This window comes from Symphodus melops (genome assembly GCF_947650265.1).
Source record: "Symphodus melops genome assembly, chromosome: 18".
Lineage (NCBI taxonomy): Eukaryota > Metazoa > Chordata > Actinopteri > Labriformes > Labridae > Symphodus > Symphodus melops.
In genome coordinates, this window is record NC_136708.1 from 6,776,287 (window position 1) to 6,790,668 (window position 14,382).

The 14,382-nt window shown below is 38.7% G+C and overlaps 1 long non-coding RNA gene across 1 annotated transcript; it reads left to right on the top strand.

Annotated features, from left to right (window-relative positions):
- Positions 1-10,956: 10,956 nt before the first annotated feature.
- LOC306839813 lies at positions 10,957-12,688 on the top strand. The gene is made up of 5 exons (XR_013781262.1): positions 10,957-11,101; positions 11,484-11,617; positions 11,961-12,116; positions 12,239-12,331; positions 12,616-12,688. It is a non-coding gene; the product is annotated as an uncharacterized lncRNA (long non-coding RNA).
- Positions 12,689-14,382: the final 1,694 nt, after the last annotated feature.

Here is a 14,382-nt window from a genome sequence, read left to right on the forward strand (position 1 = left end):
AGCTTGAGTGAAAATTCTCCTGTGAGGGAGTAAAAGTGTCAGCTGAGCTCTTCAGCTGTTGACAATGAGCAGTCTCCCTTTCTTCAGACCGGTGTGGTGAGGTGAATCATCTGGGATCTTTCAACAAGCTTAGATAAGCTGAGGGAGCTCCCGTAAGATCTTCACGGGAAGAAAGCGAGAATGATTTGAGGTGGGTGGGTCGACTGTGTATATGAGGGGGGCGTGCCCCGAATACAGTTCGACCTGTCTGTCTCTGACAGACGTGTCATTGGAGCTTCCAGATTGGTCACGCCAAGGCGATTCCCATAGTGAAACACCGAACGAAGTTAGAAAAAGAACTTGTGTTTTGATGTCCGTTTAGTTTCACAGTGCTTACTTAATTATAGTCCGATGCCATTGATGGCTGCAGCTGCTTTGGTGTCGTCTGAACAGGAAGAGGAACAATGCCTGCTCAACTGAACATTGGTAAAATACCTGCCTATGTCCAAGCACACTTTGTACAGCACAAAGTGATTGAAAAATGACTGTATGACAGTAATTAGTGGAGTTTCAAATTTAAAAGCATCCTGCAACGTACTGCCAAATATAAATGAATATTTTCAGTTGCTATGTTGACAATTGTGATAACATCTGACTAAGTAGTTTTCACACTTGACTGAAAAGATGGCCCTGTTCAAACATAGTGGTGAGAATAGATGCCTTTGTACACTTGAATATTCCTAGTCCTAATGAACTAGTTTAATTAACGCTATCTGTTCTCCCTTTCTCTTAAATATCACACAGGGCCACTGGAGGTAAGGCGCCAGGCGTGGGGTCAGGAGAGGTGTCACCGTGACATCCTAGAGCCTGACGAAAACATTGTGAAAAGGAAGCAAGTCACAATACTGAAAGGTGTGTTACCATTTGTTCTCAGAATAGTATCACAGTCAGCCAAAATGACAATCTTCACAGCTAACTAAATTGGCATATTTTGCTGAAAGGCTTATATATACCTGGGGAGAAAAGTCTAGTATAGTCATGTCTTCAGATAGTCCCTATCCTTTACAGGAGAATTACACTTCAATCAAGTCTAATATAAAAGAAAATCTTCACCCACCATCCTCATTGAGAGGGGCATGGACAGAACATCCAGTTCAAGATGCCAACCTCCTCACTTGCCCTGCCACAACCTGTCCCTGTACCTAACCCATCAAAGGAGGCTGCTACATTTTTCCAAAGATGCTCTGAGACATGTTAACACATAACTTACCTGGTCTTGACCTTTTTTTAATATATGATATAATAATCTTATTTATCTTAAGATATATTTTGATTCACATTTTATACGTAGCACCCTGGTTCAGAGAGGAACGCATGCATGTCCATCAGATGTGAATAAAGATGACTTTGATTTTGACTATATAATGCATAGCTTGTTTTAGATGAGTCTCCCTGTTAATTTTATTTTGCATCTACTGTAAAAAAAATGTATCTATAAAAAACATTTACCTTACCCTGCACTCCTGTGTACACCAGAATTCAACATCATAGACTTGTGGAAGGAGGCTGAATGCTTGCAGGACACAGGTAGGAAGAACAACATGATGGTCTTTGCTCAGTCTCTGCCCTTGCAGGACTCATTCCAGAAAGTGTCTGAAGGCTGTCAGGCAACTTGTCTACAAAACATTCAAATTCAAAAAACTTTATTTGTCCCCGAGTTAGAGAGGACAGTAAAAGGACATGCATGTAAACAGATAAAAGCAGACATGTGAACAGACATATATCATGTAAACAGACATGCAGTAGATTATTGAAACGTACTACAACTGTAGTGCCAGAGAAGATATACGTGGACAGTGATTGGACTAAGATGTAATCAGACATAATGCTAATATGTAATGTAATTTAATGAAGTAATGAACAGACGTAACAGAACGAGAGAGAGAGAGAGAGAGAGATAGATAGATAGATAGATAGATAGATAGATAGATAGATAGATAGATAGATAGATAGATAGATAGATAGATAGATGGATAGATGGATAGATAGATAGATAGATAGATAGATAGATACTTTATTGATCCCAAGGGAAATTCAATGCAGTATACAGACAGGCAGGACACAAGACATTAGTTACAGTCCACACCCGCTGTCCCCCCTCCCCTCTGTTTACAATAATCCCAAAATTTAGGAGCCACCTATGTGAATAAGAGTAAACATAATTACAGGTTAAACCTGTGCAGTTAACATTAGCATTAGACTTAAACTTATGTAGCATAAATGTACATAACCTGTTGTTGTGAAAAATGTATGTTAAATGATTATTAACACCTTGTAAGAAAAACAGGGGCACCACCTGGCTAACCAGGAACAACTATATTAAATACGGGAATTAATAAAGTTATTAATTATGAAATTTTGATAAAGTTATTAATTATGAATTAAATCAATCTCATATCTGAATTATGAATTCTGGACCAATCGACAACCAGGAATCATTACGAACAAGTTTCTGAATTTAAAAAAAAATTTATGAAAAGAAATGAACAATAACAGGATAATGACATGAATGGAAATGTGTTATGACGTGGAACAAAATACAGTGACTAATGTCCTTGATGAAGGTTAACACCAGAAATGTTAAATGATATTATGACGACTTGAGTATGTGTAACCCAGGTCACAGAATGTAAAATAAAAAAACCTTTTTAAATTATTGCTTAAGAATTATTGCTTAAGAAGTGATATAAATTTAATTTAAATTGAAAGTAAATTTATTAACTGCAGGGTTAAAATCCCGCGGTATTTGGTGCCAATCTCACAAGATTTAAATAGACCAATAGGAACATCCGATTGGCGTCAGTCGGGCCATAAACAGGAAGCAGGAAGCTTACCGGCAGACACAGACAGACGGAGAGGAGAATCTCAGCGACAAACTTTTGTAAACTTCTGTAAGAGATTGAATCAGGAATTGGTGAGTTGTTTTTTGTACTGTGAATCGTTGCCTGTCTTGTCTGTAATGTATTTGAATATTGTTGAAGATTTTGATGGACTGTCTTGGACTCTGGTCTTGTTTTATGCAGGCCGGGTTTTTTTCCCCCCTTGCACGGGTGGCGAGCTCACAACGAGGAACAACGACATTTTCTACTAAAACATCTTCAACAAAACTGCATAGCTCTTACCAGAGTGGTAGGAGAAGAATGAACTTTTGTTTTTTGGACTTGAACTTTGAAAAGCTGAAGATTTATTTTTCAAATCGAATATTTGTTATTGATTTATTTATTTCCTTATTTTTTTTACAATACAAACAATTATTTTAAAATCAAAATCCAAGTCTCCTGATTTTTATTAAATATTTCTCTCTCCTTTAATTTGTAATTTTCTGATTTTTGTTTCTCATTATTAAAATGTTGGTTTTTGTTTATGTTAAAAACACTTTAAAAGTAAACAAGTGCTACATTATTTATGGTGAGCTAGCCAGGAGAGAGATTCTGGTGATTGATTAATTAATAATTTTCAGTGATATAATTTAATCATGGATGTGTTTGAGAGACTTGGTATTAAAATGTCAAATGCTGTGTTAGTTAAAGGTGCAACAAACACAGAAAAGATGAGGAAGTAATCGATTTTCTAAAGCAATATGGATCAATAAATAGGATTGAAGTTGTTAAAGAAACAGAGTCAGAGTTTTCTAAAAACATAGTAGTAGAGTTCATTTCACTTACTGCTTTGCTAGCACTAGAACCACTACTACCCTACAAGTTTAGTTCTGCTGATCAGAAATGTTTGTTCGTTGTTAGTAGTTTATCCAGTCTTTATGCTGTGAGTGTAGGAACGAAAAAGACAGAATCATACTTAGCTGATTTAAAACAAATCGCTAAAATGACCGGTAGAAACTTTGCTGAAGTATTAAAACATATGATGTCTCAGATTGGAGAAACAATCACAGAGCTTGATCCTGATGCCCTGATTCTACAGAGGATTATGAGGAAATGCCAAAAGCAACTGTGGAAAAAATTTCACCACAGCCACAACTAAAAATTTCAAGGCCTTACTCAACTAAACCTGCCGCCAGTGCAACTCACTCGCTGCCTCCAGTTGAAGTAAACCCACCTGAAGTCCATCATTATGTTGTGGAGCATATTGTGAAAGGTGATGACAATTCAATGCACTTGTCTTCACAAAGGCTCAGAGTTTTTTTCTGGAAAAGTGCCACGGCCTTCACCAGAGGCAGATTATGACACATGGCGTTCAAGTGTGAATTTAATCATGAAAGATCCTTCTGTCTCTGATCTCCAGCGATCAAGGAAGATTCTGAAAAGTCTTCTTCCACCTGCTGCTGACATGGTAAAACATCTGAGTTATGATACTCTGCCGAAGGTGTACCTGCAACAACTCGACTCAGCGTTTGGAACTGTGCAAGATGGGGATGAATTATATGCTAAATTCATGGACACGTTTCAAAACGCAGGTGAGAAACCCTCAGCTTACCTGCAACGCCTGCAGGTAGCTTTGAACCTAACAGTAAAAATGGGTGGTGTTTCTGCATCAGCAGTAAATAAGCACCTTTTGAATCAATTCTGCAGAGGATGCTGGGACAATAACTTGATTTCAGAGCTTCAATTGAAACAAAAGAAAGCAAACCCACCATCTTTTGCTGAACTGCTTTTGTTGTTACGTACTGAAGAGGACCGTGATGCAGCTAAAGCAGAGCGAATGAAACAACATCTTGGCGCCAAACCAAAAGTAACATCTCATTCTCAGGTTGTCCACAGCAACAGTGAAATGAAAGGAGTGGTTGATGCATTGAGTACACTTACTCAACAAATAGCGGACATCCAGAAAAACAGAAACCCTACTTTTCCTCCCAAATTGTCTCTTGCGAGTTCTAAACAACTACCATCTGTCAACAAGCCTCAATCATGGACCAAGACAAACTTGAAGTCTTCAAAGCCCCAACCTGGATATTGTTTCCGGTGTGGAGAAGATGGTCATATTAAACCCCAATGTGACAATTGTCCAAACCCTGTGCTTGTAGCAGAGAAACGTAAACAATACAATGCAAAATGTCAGAAATGGGAAAATCCACATTCGTCTTTAAACTGAAATCAGACAGGACAAACAGGAACTGTGTCTGATAATTCAAGTCCTACTAAGAAAAAATGCAAATGGTCTGCAAAACTTAAACATTCCACTGCAAAGAACAGAACTGCCAGACTTCCAAAAGGATTAATTGGATCAAAATGCACAGCTTTAGTCAATATAGCTGGTGTAGATTGCAATTGCCTTTTAGATACATGTTCACAGGTTACTACGGTTCCCACTTCTTTCTATAACCTGAACCTGTCTGATCAACAGATCAAACCTCTTGATGATTTGTTAGAAGTTGAAGGGGCAGCTGGACAGTCTGTTCCCTATTTGGGTTATGTCGAATTGAATGTAACATTTTCCAATGATTTTCTTGGTGCCGACTTTGACATTCCAACACTTGCTCTTGTTGTTCCTGATGTACGACCAGGGAGTCCTTCTCAGGTTCTTATAGGAACTAACACTCTTGATGTCCTGTACAGTCATTACATCAATAGTAACACACCTCATCAACCGACTCTTTTCGGGTACAAAGCATTGATCAAGACACTTGAGTTGCGTCATCGACAAATTCAAGATGGAACAGTGGGAATAGTGAGGATGTTGAGCAAAACTCCAACTCTCATTCCTGCTGGCCACAGCGTGATTCTTGAGGATTCAGCTAAGGTTCAGCCTTTTGCAGCAGATCGCTGGGCGGTGGTAGAACATCCCACACAATCTTCTTTGCCTGGTGGTCTGTGTGTTAAAAGTTGCCTGGTTACGCTTCCTTCAAAAGCACCCTACAAAGTACCTGTAGTGGTCATGAATGAATCCGATCAAGATGTCTTTATTCCTTCTCTTTGTGTCATTGCAGAACTTGGTGCTTTTCATAGCATTGTTTCACAGCACACTGTGAAAGCTTCCACCGATGATGATGACAGACAGAAGTCTGATTTTAAGATCAACTTTGGTGATTCTTCCATTCCAGCCGAGTGGAAAGAACGAATTACGGACAAGCTTCTTCAAATGCCGGAAGTGTTTTCACAGCATGACTTAGACTTTGGATGCACAGATAAAGTTAAATATCATATCAAACTACACGACGAAACATCAATTAAACACCGTGCCCGACCCATTCACCCCAGAGACTTTGAGGCAGTCCGAAACCACCTCAATGAGCTTCTTGCCACTGGTGTTATAAGAGAGTCGGAATCCCCGTTCTCTTCACCCATTGTTGTTGTACGGAAACGAAACAATGATGTCAGATTGTGTATTGATTATCGTAAACTTAATCTACAGACTGTGAGAGATGCTTATGCATTACCAAACCTGGAAGAGACATTTTCAGCGCTCTATGGATCCAAATGGTTCACTGTTCTTGATTTGAAATCTGGTTACTATCAGATTGAGATGGATGAAGCTGACAAAGCCAAAACAGCTTTTGTTACATCTCTTGGGTTCTGGGAGTTCAATTGTATGCCACAAGGTATAACTAATGCACCAAGTACTTTCCAGCGATTAATGGAAAAATGCATGGGAGAGTTACATTTGAAAGAAGTCCTTGTTTTCCTGGATGACCTAATCATATTCTCTCCAACTCTTGAAGAACATGAACACCGGCTGATGAAAGTACTCACTCGCCTCAAGGAGTATGGATTGAAATTGTCACCAGAAAAATGCAAATTTTTCCAATCTTCAGTCCGTTACCTTGGACATGTTGTTTCTGACAATGGAGTCGAGACTGATCCCGACAAAATTGAAGCTTTAAAAACCTGGCCAATTCCAAAAAACCTGAAGGAGCTGAAATCCTTCCTTGGGTTTTCCGGCTATTATCGCCGTTTTATCAAAGACTATGCTGCCATTGTAAAACCATTGAATGAACTTACCCGAGGTTATCCACCACTGTGTAAACAACAGAAAGAAAAGAGAACTTCTGGTCAATACCATGATCCAAAACACCCTTTGATTGTCGATGGACAGCTGAATGTCAACATGCTTTTGAAACTCTCATAAAGAAACTCATCTCTGCTCCAGTTCTTGGTTTCGCTAACCTCAAAAAGCCCTACATCTTACACACAGATGCGAGCACTACTGGATTGGGAGCTGCTTTATACCAGGAACAGGAAGGAAAATTGAGAGTTATTGCCTATGCAAGTCACGGATTATCTCAAAGTGAGTCAAAATATCCTGCACACAAACTTGAGTTCTTAGCTCTAAAATGGAGTGTAACAGAAAAGTTTCACAATTATCTGTATGGAACTGACTTTACTGTTGTTACAGACAGCAACCCCCTAACATACTTACCTCTGCCAAGTTAGATGCTACTAGTTACCGGTGGCTAGCTGCACTGTCAACTTATTCTTTTAAGCTGCAGTACCGAGCTGGTAAGCAAAACCTTGATGCAGATGGTCTTTCAAGACGACCACATGACAACTGTCTGAATGATACACAATCTCAAAAAGAGCAAGATCTTATAAATAGATTTATTCAGCAGCATCTTGACACCAACAGTTCAGAAATGATTTCTAAAGACGTCATAGATGCTATTTGTCATTGTGTTCTTGTTGGAGCATGTCCTGATCCTGTCATCCAGTCTAACCTTACTCTGGTTGAATCCCTTACGCATTCTGTCAGTGCTGTTCCTGACAAGTACATGTCTGAGGATAAACATGGTTTACCAACCATACCTTCTTTTTCTCAGTCAGATCTGAGGGAAAACCAACGAGCTGATCCAATCATTCGGGAAATCATACTCCAGATCGAGTCGGGGGAAACAATTCCTCCAACTTTAAGAAAGGAGCTTCCTGCACTTGGCTTGTTGTTAAGAGAGTGGAGTAAACTTGAACTCCAAAGTGGTATTCTTTATCGTAAAAGACAGGACGGCAAACACATGTTTTATCAACTTGTCCTTCCCCAGGAGCTGCGTCATATTGTGTTGACAAGTTTACATAATGACATGGGTCATATGGGAGTTGACAGAACCCTTGATCTCGTCCGTTCAAGATTCTATTGGCCCAAAATGGCTGCTGATATTGAACAAAAAATTAAGACATGTGATAGATGTGTACGTCGGAAATTTCTGCCTGAGAGAGCTGCTCCTTCAGTAAACATCAAAGCAACCCATCCACTGGAACTTGTTTGCATGGATTTTCTCTCTCTAGAACCTGACCGAAGCAATACAAAAGACATCTTGGTGTTAACTGATCACTTTACGAAGTTCGCTGTTGCCATTCCAACTCCGAATCAGAAAGCCAAAACTGTTGCCAAGTGTCTGTGGGATCATTTCATTGTGTGTTATGGTATCCCTGAAAGATTACATTCAGATCAAGGTTCGGATTTTGAATCCAAACTGATCAAAGAATTGTGTGAGTTTGCTGGAATTCAAAAAGTGCAGACAACACCTTACCATCCTCGTGGTAATCCTGTGGAGAGATTTAATCGTACACTGCAACATGTTGGGAACACTGGAAAATAAGCAAAAATCTAAATGGAAAGACTACGTCAAACCTTTGGTTCATGCATACAATTGCACCAAAAATGAAGTAACAGGATTTACTCCCTATGAACTGATGTCTGGACGTTCACCCCGTCTTCCTGTTGACATAGCTTTTGGATTACCTGTAAAAGAGAAATCAAGCAAATGTCATTCTCAGTATGTGGAAAACCTCAAATCTCGCTTGGAGGAGAGCTATAACATAGCTTCTCGAAACGCACAGAAAACTGCAGAACGGAACAAAATTCGCTTCGACAAAAGAGTGACAACTGCAGATCTGGAAGCGGGAGACCGAGTACTGGTCCGGAATGTGAGAATTCGAGGTAAACAGAAATTGATTGACAAATGGAAATTGGAAAGTGATGTATATGTTGTCTTGAAAAGGGCAGGAAATCTTCCAGTTTATACTGTGAAACCTGAAAACAAAGATGGCCCTGCTAGAACACTTCATAGGGACCGTCTTTTGCCCTGTGGGTTTCTTCCTGTGACCTCAGAGGAAGAAATTCCTGTTTTCCCCAGTTCAGAGACCAAAAACTCAGAATTGCCCAAGAACCCCTGAGTCAGAAAATGACTTCGATGAGTATGATGATGAAAATTATGATTTTGGAATTTCAAGAATCAAGTTTCCTCAGACTATAAAGTTTACTGTGGACAATGGTGAAAGATTAGGAATTGACGTAGAAGGTCCTTGTGTGGAAGCAGAGTCTTCAAACAAAAATGGATCTCAACCATCTCAAAGTGACTTACCTGTTATGGAGGAGCCTTTACTTGAAACCCTAACCATGGAGCAAACACTGGATGGAGAAAACTTACCTGTGGATGGAGAAAACTTACCTGTGGATGGAGAAAACTTTCCTGTGGATGGAGAAAACTTACCTGTGAATGGAGAAAATGTACCTGTGGATGGAAATATACCTAAATTGGATATTCAAATGGAACAGTCACCAGCTGACGTGGAAAACGTCTCTGGAAATGGAAAGCTTGGAAATGAAACGGAACCTTTACACACATCAAGTGATTTGACTGAGGATTCACTCAGGTGTTAAAATAGAAATAGAGTACAACCTAAAAGGCTGCAGTACTCCAGATTAGGAAATCCTCTGATTTCAGTAGTACAAACTCTGTTCCAAAGTTTGTCTGCTGCTTATGCAGACGCGTTGAGTGATGTTACACCTTATCCCGTTCCCACTGCTAAAATCCATGAAGTGTAGTGTTATCATGCAATCTCACGAGATTTAAATAGACCAATAGGAACATCCGATTGGCGTCAGTCGGGCCATAAACAGGAAGCAGGAAGCTTACCGGCAGACACAGCCAGACGGAGAGGAGAATCACAGCGACAAACTTTTGTAAACTTCTGTAAGAGATTGAATCAGGAATTGGTGAGTTGTTTTTTGTACTGTGAAGCGTTGCCTGTCTTGTCTGTAATGTATTTGAATATTGTTGAAGATTTTGATGGACTGTCTTGGACTCTGGTCTTGTTTTATGCAGGCCGGGTTTTTTTCCCCCTTGCACGGGTGGCGAGCTCACAACGAGGAACAACAACATTTTCTACTAAAACATCTTCAACAAGACTGCATAGCTCTTACCAGAGTGGTAGGAGAAGGATGAACTTTTGTTTTTTGGACTAAAAGACATAGTTTTTTTCCAAAGGAGGAACATTTACAATTTTGAACTTTGAACTTTGAAAAGCTGAAGATTTATTTTTCAAATCGAATATTTGTTATTGATTTATTTATTTCCTTATTTTTTTCCAATACAAACAATTATTTTAAAATCAAAATCCAAGTCTCCTGATTTTTATTAAATACAATCATCAGTTAAATATTTCTCTCTCCTTTAATTTGTAATTTTCTGATTTTTGTTTCTCATTATTAAAATGTTGGTTTTTGTTTATGTTAAAAACACTTTAGAAGTAAACAAGTGCTACATATGGTATTGTGGTTTAACGTTTGTCTGATAAACGGGTTAATTTAGTTCGGAACAAAAGGATGGATGAACGATGAAAAACTTAATTTTAAAGGCGAGGATAAACTGAACTCTGGGAAGTTTAAAAGGACATTATATGACACAAACCCTTCTGCACATGTGAATGACACCAGCTGTTATATGCGTCTTACTTTTGTCGTAGAATCAACAAATCTGCCCTGGGGTACCGAAGATTAACGGACGTGTTCTGGAGACTCGTCCTCTTTCTGCACTCTAAAAAGTAATTTTGGGGCTCTGTTACCACCACTTAATTAAATGCATAGCCGCAACATAAAATGTTTCATTTCTTTATTTAGATAAGCCTTTTAAGTTGGAAACATAAGTTCATGAGTTGTGCTGACTTAATAATATTGGTAGTTACGACAACTTAATATTTAATATAATTTCAACGCAAATTGCTGCGTAAACTGATTTAAAAGAAATTTTAAGTTATAGTAACTTAATTAAATTGGTTTGATGACTGAATTTGTTTAACCATAAGTTCAAAATTTCACCTACCCACATGCCCGGACAAGTTCTGACGGTTAAAACTGGGGGTTGGCTGAAGGAATACCACACAAAGGACATTTCGAGGTGAGTTTTGTTTCTTTTACACTTTTATTCCACCAAAACAATGTATTTTGGCATATTGTCAATTCTGATATGCCCAAAAGTGGACTTGTGTATGGATTTTAGACTTTTTGATACACCTGTAAGTATAGCTCATGTAATATGTTCTACATGTAGCTAACGCTATTCACAATTAGCATTAGCAGTAATTTTTTTGTCCATCCCACCCTTTAATTTAGCACAGGAATCATTAAGTTGCAAATGACAAGTCCTCTCAGCGAGAAAGGGCTTTCCATTATGGAAGTGCATGATTTCATTTTGTGTTTGTGTAACTGTTAGCTACATTGTTTAATGTAATTGCATTCAGTTACATAATTTTTAAAAATCTTTTGTCATTCACATAAAGAGCCTTGAAGTTCCGTTGGCAAATTGCTGTTGGAAGCCTTTGGACTGTGGATAGTTGTATGGTATGCTCCACTCGGACTGAAGCTGCCAAAGGAAACGTCGCCTGTCATGAGCTTTCTTTTCTCCCTTCTGCAGGTCTGAAATATGTAAAATGGGGTTGTGAAGATATTCTTATGTCTTATGTTAACATGCTGAGCAAGTTGTGAGTGGTTTTTGGACCGTTTTTTCTGCTTTTTGAATTGTTGAAATGTGTAAACGAGTTGCCTGCTAAACAGCAAGCCAAAAGTGCATTATAGCCGCGACCAGTGCGCGCTGCATGACCAGCATTGGTTGTTAATGTGTTGCCTATTTGCCTAATGCATATTCTCCTTTTGTTTTTTTTGTTTTTTTAACAATCCTCATCAATGCATAAAATAGAACACATTCATTCATTAGAATGTCTGCAGGAAATAATATGTTCTGTTTATGTGCTCTACAGATAAATGAAGAATTCAAAAAAATCACTACTGTAAGCCTTGAACCTGTCTTTATGTGCAAACTCGACCTTTGCACCCCAAAACTAATGGACGTGGTCTCATCAAGGGGAGGAGCTACAGGTGCGAGAATCAGGCGGATCAAAGAAAGATTTCTTGAGGTATGATAATTACTTTGCCAATACCTTGCATTTCAAACTAAATTCAGTCACTCATTGAGATTATAATGTAATTGATTATTCGTTCTTGTATCTATCTATCTATCTTTCTTTATCTTAAAAAGGACAATACGATTGATGTACGCAGAGAAGTGGCGATCCGCTGCCTTGTTATGTACCTTGGAGAAAAGGAAGAGGACCTTTTCAAAGAGTTTAGTGTAAGTAATTCAACATCTTGAAAGAAAATTATTTTCACACTAGACACAGTACAAACAGAGGGAGCAGACATCCTGCACTGCTTGGGGTCAATTCATTTTTATACCTGTTGCACTTCTGGCCACAAAACAAATATTATAGCAATGGTCTGGGATAAATAAAATAAATAATGGCTTCACTTATGTCAATTCATTAAAAAGCAATAGTCTAAGAATTTAGCAGCAATTCATTAGTTCAGTTCATTAACTTCTAACACGTTAACTTATTGTTTAATTTTCTTTACAAGGACATGGACGAGTTTGAGGCAGGCATCATCGGTGACCAGTCCACTGACCACAGGACTGCAGCCATCGTGGTGGCTCCCTCCTTGAGGGAAAGGATATTCCAAGATGCTGAGCTTTGCTTATGGGTATCATTTATGCTCTGAATCTGAGCTATTGCAAGGAACTCAAATATACTTTTGAAGTCTTTCAGAAGCTGTTTCTTGAACTTGATGGACTGAGAGCCAGCACAAAAGTAATGAGTCTCAAGAACGGTATTTTCTGAGGAGTCCATTAGTTTCAGAGCACTGTCGTAGTTAATTCAGATTGCGTTTTTGTATTTTAAACTCCACTGAAGAAGCTCCAAAACTGACAGCGTGACAAAAAAGAAAGCAAGAAAGTTTATTTTTTCCCCTACATTGAAATATGTGTTAAATGTTTTGGAATAAAACATTTTTTTTCGAAGATTTTGGTTTCTGGGTGAATTGATTAATTGCATTGGAGCAACTTCATTTTTTAACAGTTGTCAACTTAAAAACTTATGTTCATAACAATGATTATTAAGTATATAATACTTAAAATACCTTTTACATATTGTGGAAAAAGCTGTTGCAACAACTTAATGCCAGTAAGTAATTAAAAATCCCTTTGACTGTAAAGGAAAAGCTATTTCCCCTAACTCAACATAGATTGTTGACTGAACTTAATTTCATTAGAAGTTACCACAACTCAAAATGATTGACGCAAACAGTTGCGTTAATTTTCTTAGTTGAGCCAAAAGATTTGTTTTTAGAGTGTGCGGTCCTGAACTGCCGTGACAACTCGGCTGGTGGTGTCAGGACAATCAGGTGTGGCGAATTACTGATCAGGGGATGAGACGCAGCTGAGCGGAGTTAGTGGCTGCAGCAGTTGCTTTTAAGGAGCCTCCAGCCTGCTATCCAGTGCCGGACCGTGTTCAGTAACAGTATTTTGACCGCTGCACATGCCTTGCTTCTACGTCTTGCTGTTCAACTTCTAATAACTTGTTCTTTGTGCAGTTGGATCCCCTGCAGCCACGGAGCTCTTCTACTCTGCATACACCCTGGATTCGTCACGACGGATCATCGGCAGTTCAGACACCACCAGCCTTGCTTCCCCCTCCTTTAGTTAAAGTCCAGATAAGTGTTAGTTTTTAGACCTTCAACTCGACTTGCGTTTTGAGTCCGTTGCCTTGCCTATGCTTTGTTGTAGCTTTAGTTTAACTCGTGTTAGCACGACGCTTTAGTTTATATTCGGCTGTTAATCGCTCTTTGTTTTCGTCAGTTAGTTTGTTTTTCCTCGCCTGTTTTGTAGGGTTGAGCGTCCTCAGTTGTGGTGTTTATTTTGTTTGTAAATAAATGTATTATTTTGTACTTCGGTCCTCCGTGTCTCTGTTCTGCACTTGAGCCTCCATACGTCCCGTAACAAATTCAGTTAGTTCGGATAACGAGATCGTTAAGAGTCAATGGTGAAGAAGGGATAATTCCAAAAATGATGAAAAACGATTTAATTAAAAATGCGTGTGCACGAGCCTATACAGGGTTTTTCAAGGCTTAAAAAGGTGCCACTGATTATATTGAAGACTTGAAGCAGAAACGTCGGTTAATAAAAATACAAAGTTGAAACAAAGGAAAACTGGAAAAAAGTTAGCGCGCTAAAAAAGGTAAAGTTCCGTCTTTTACGAACAGAATAACACGTAGCAAAGAGTAATCAGGATAACAAGAGAAGAGAGGGAGAAATAGTCGCGCCAGCTTTTTAAGAAGATCTGATTGTTA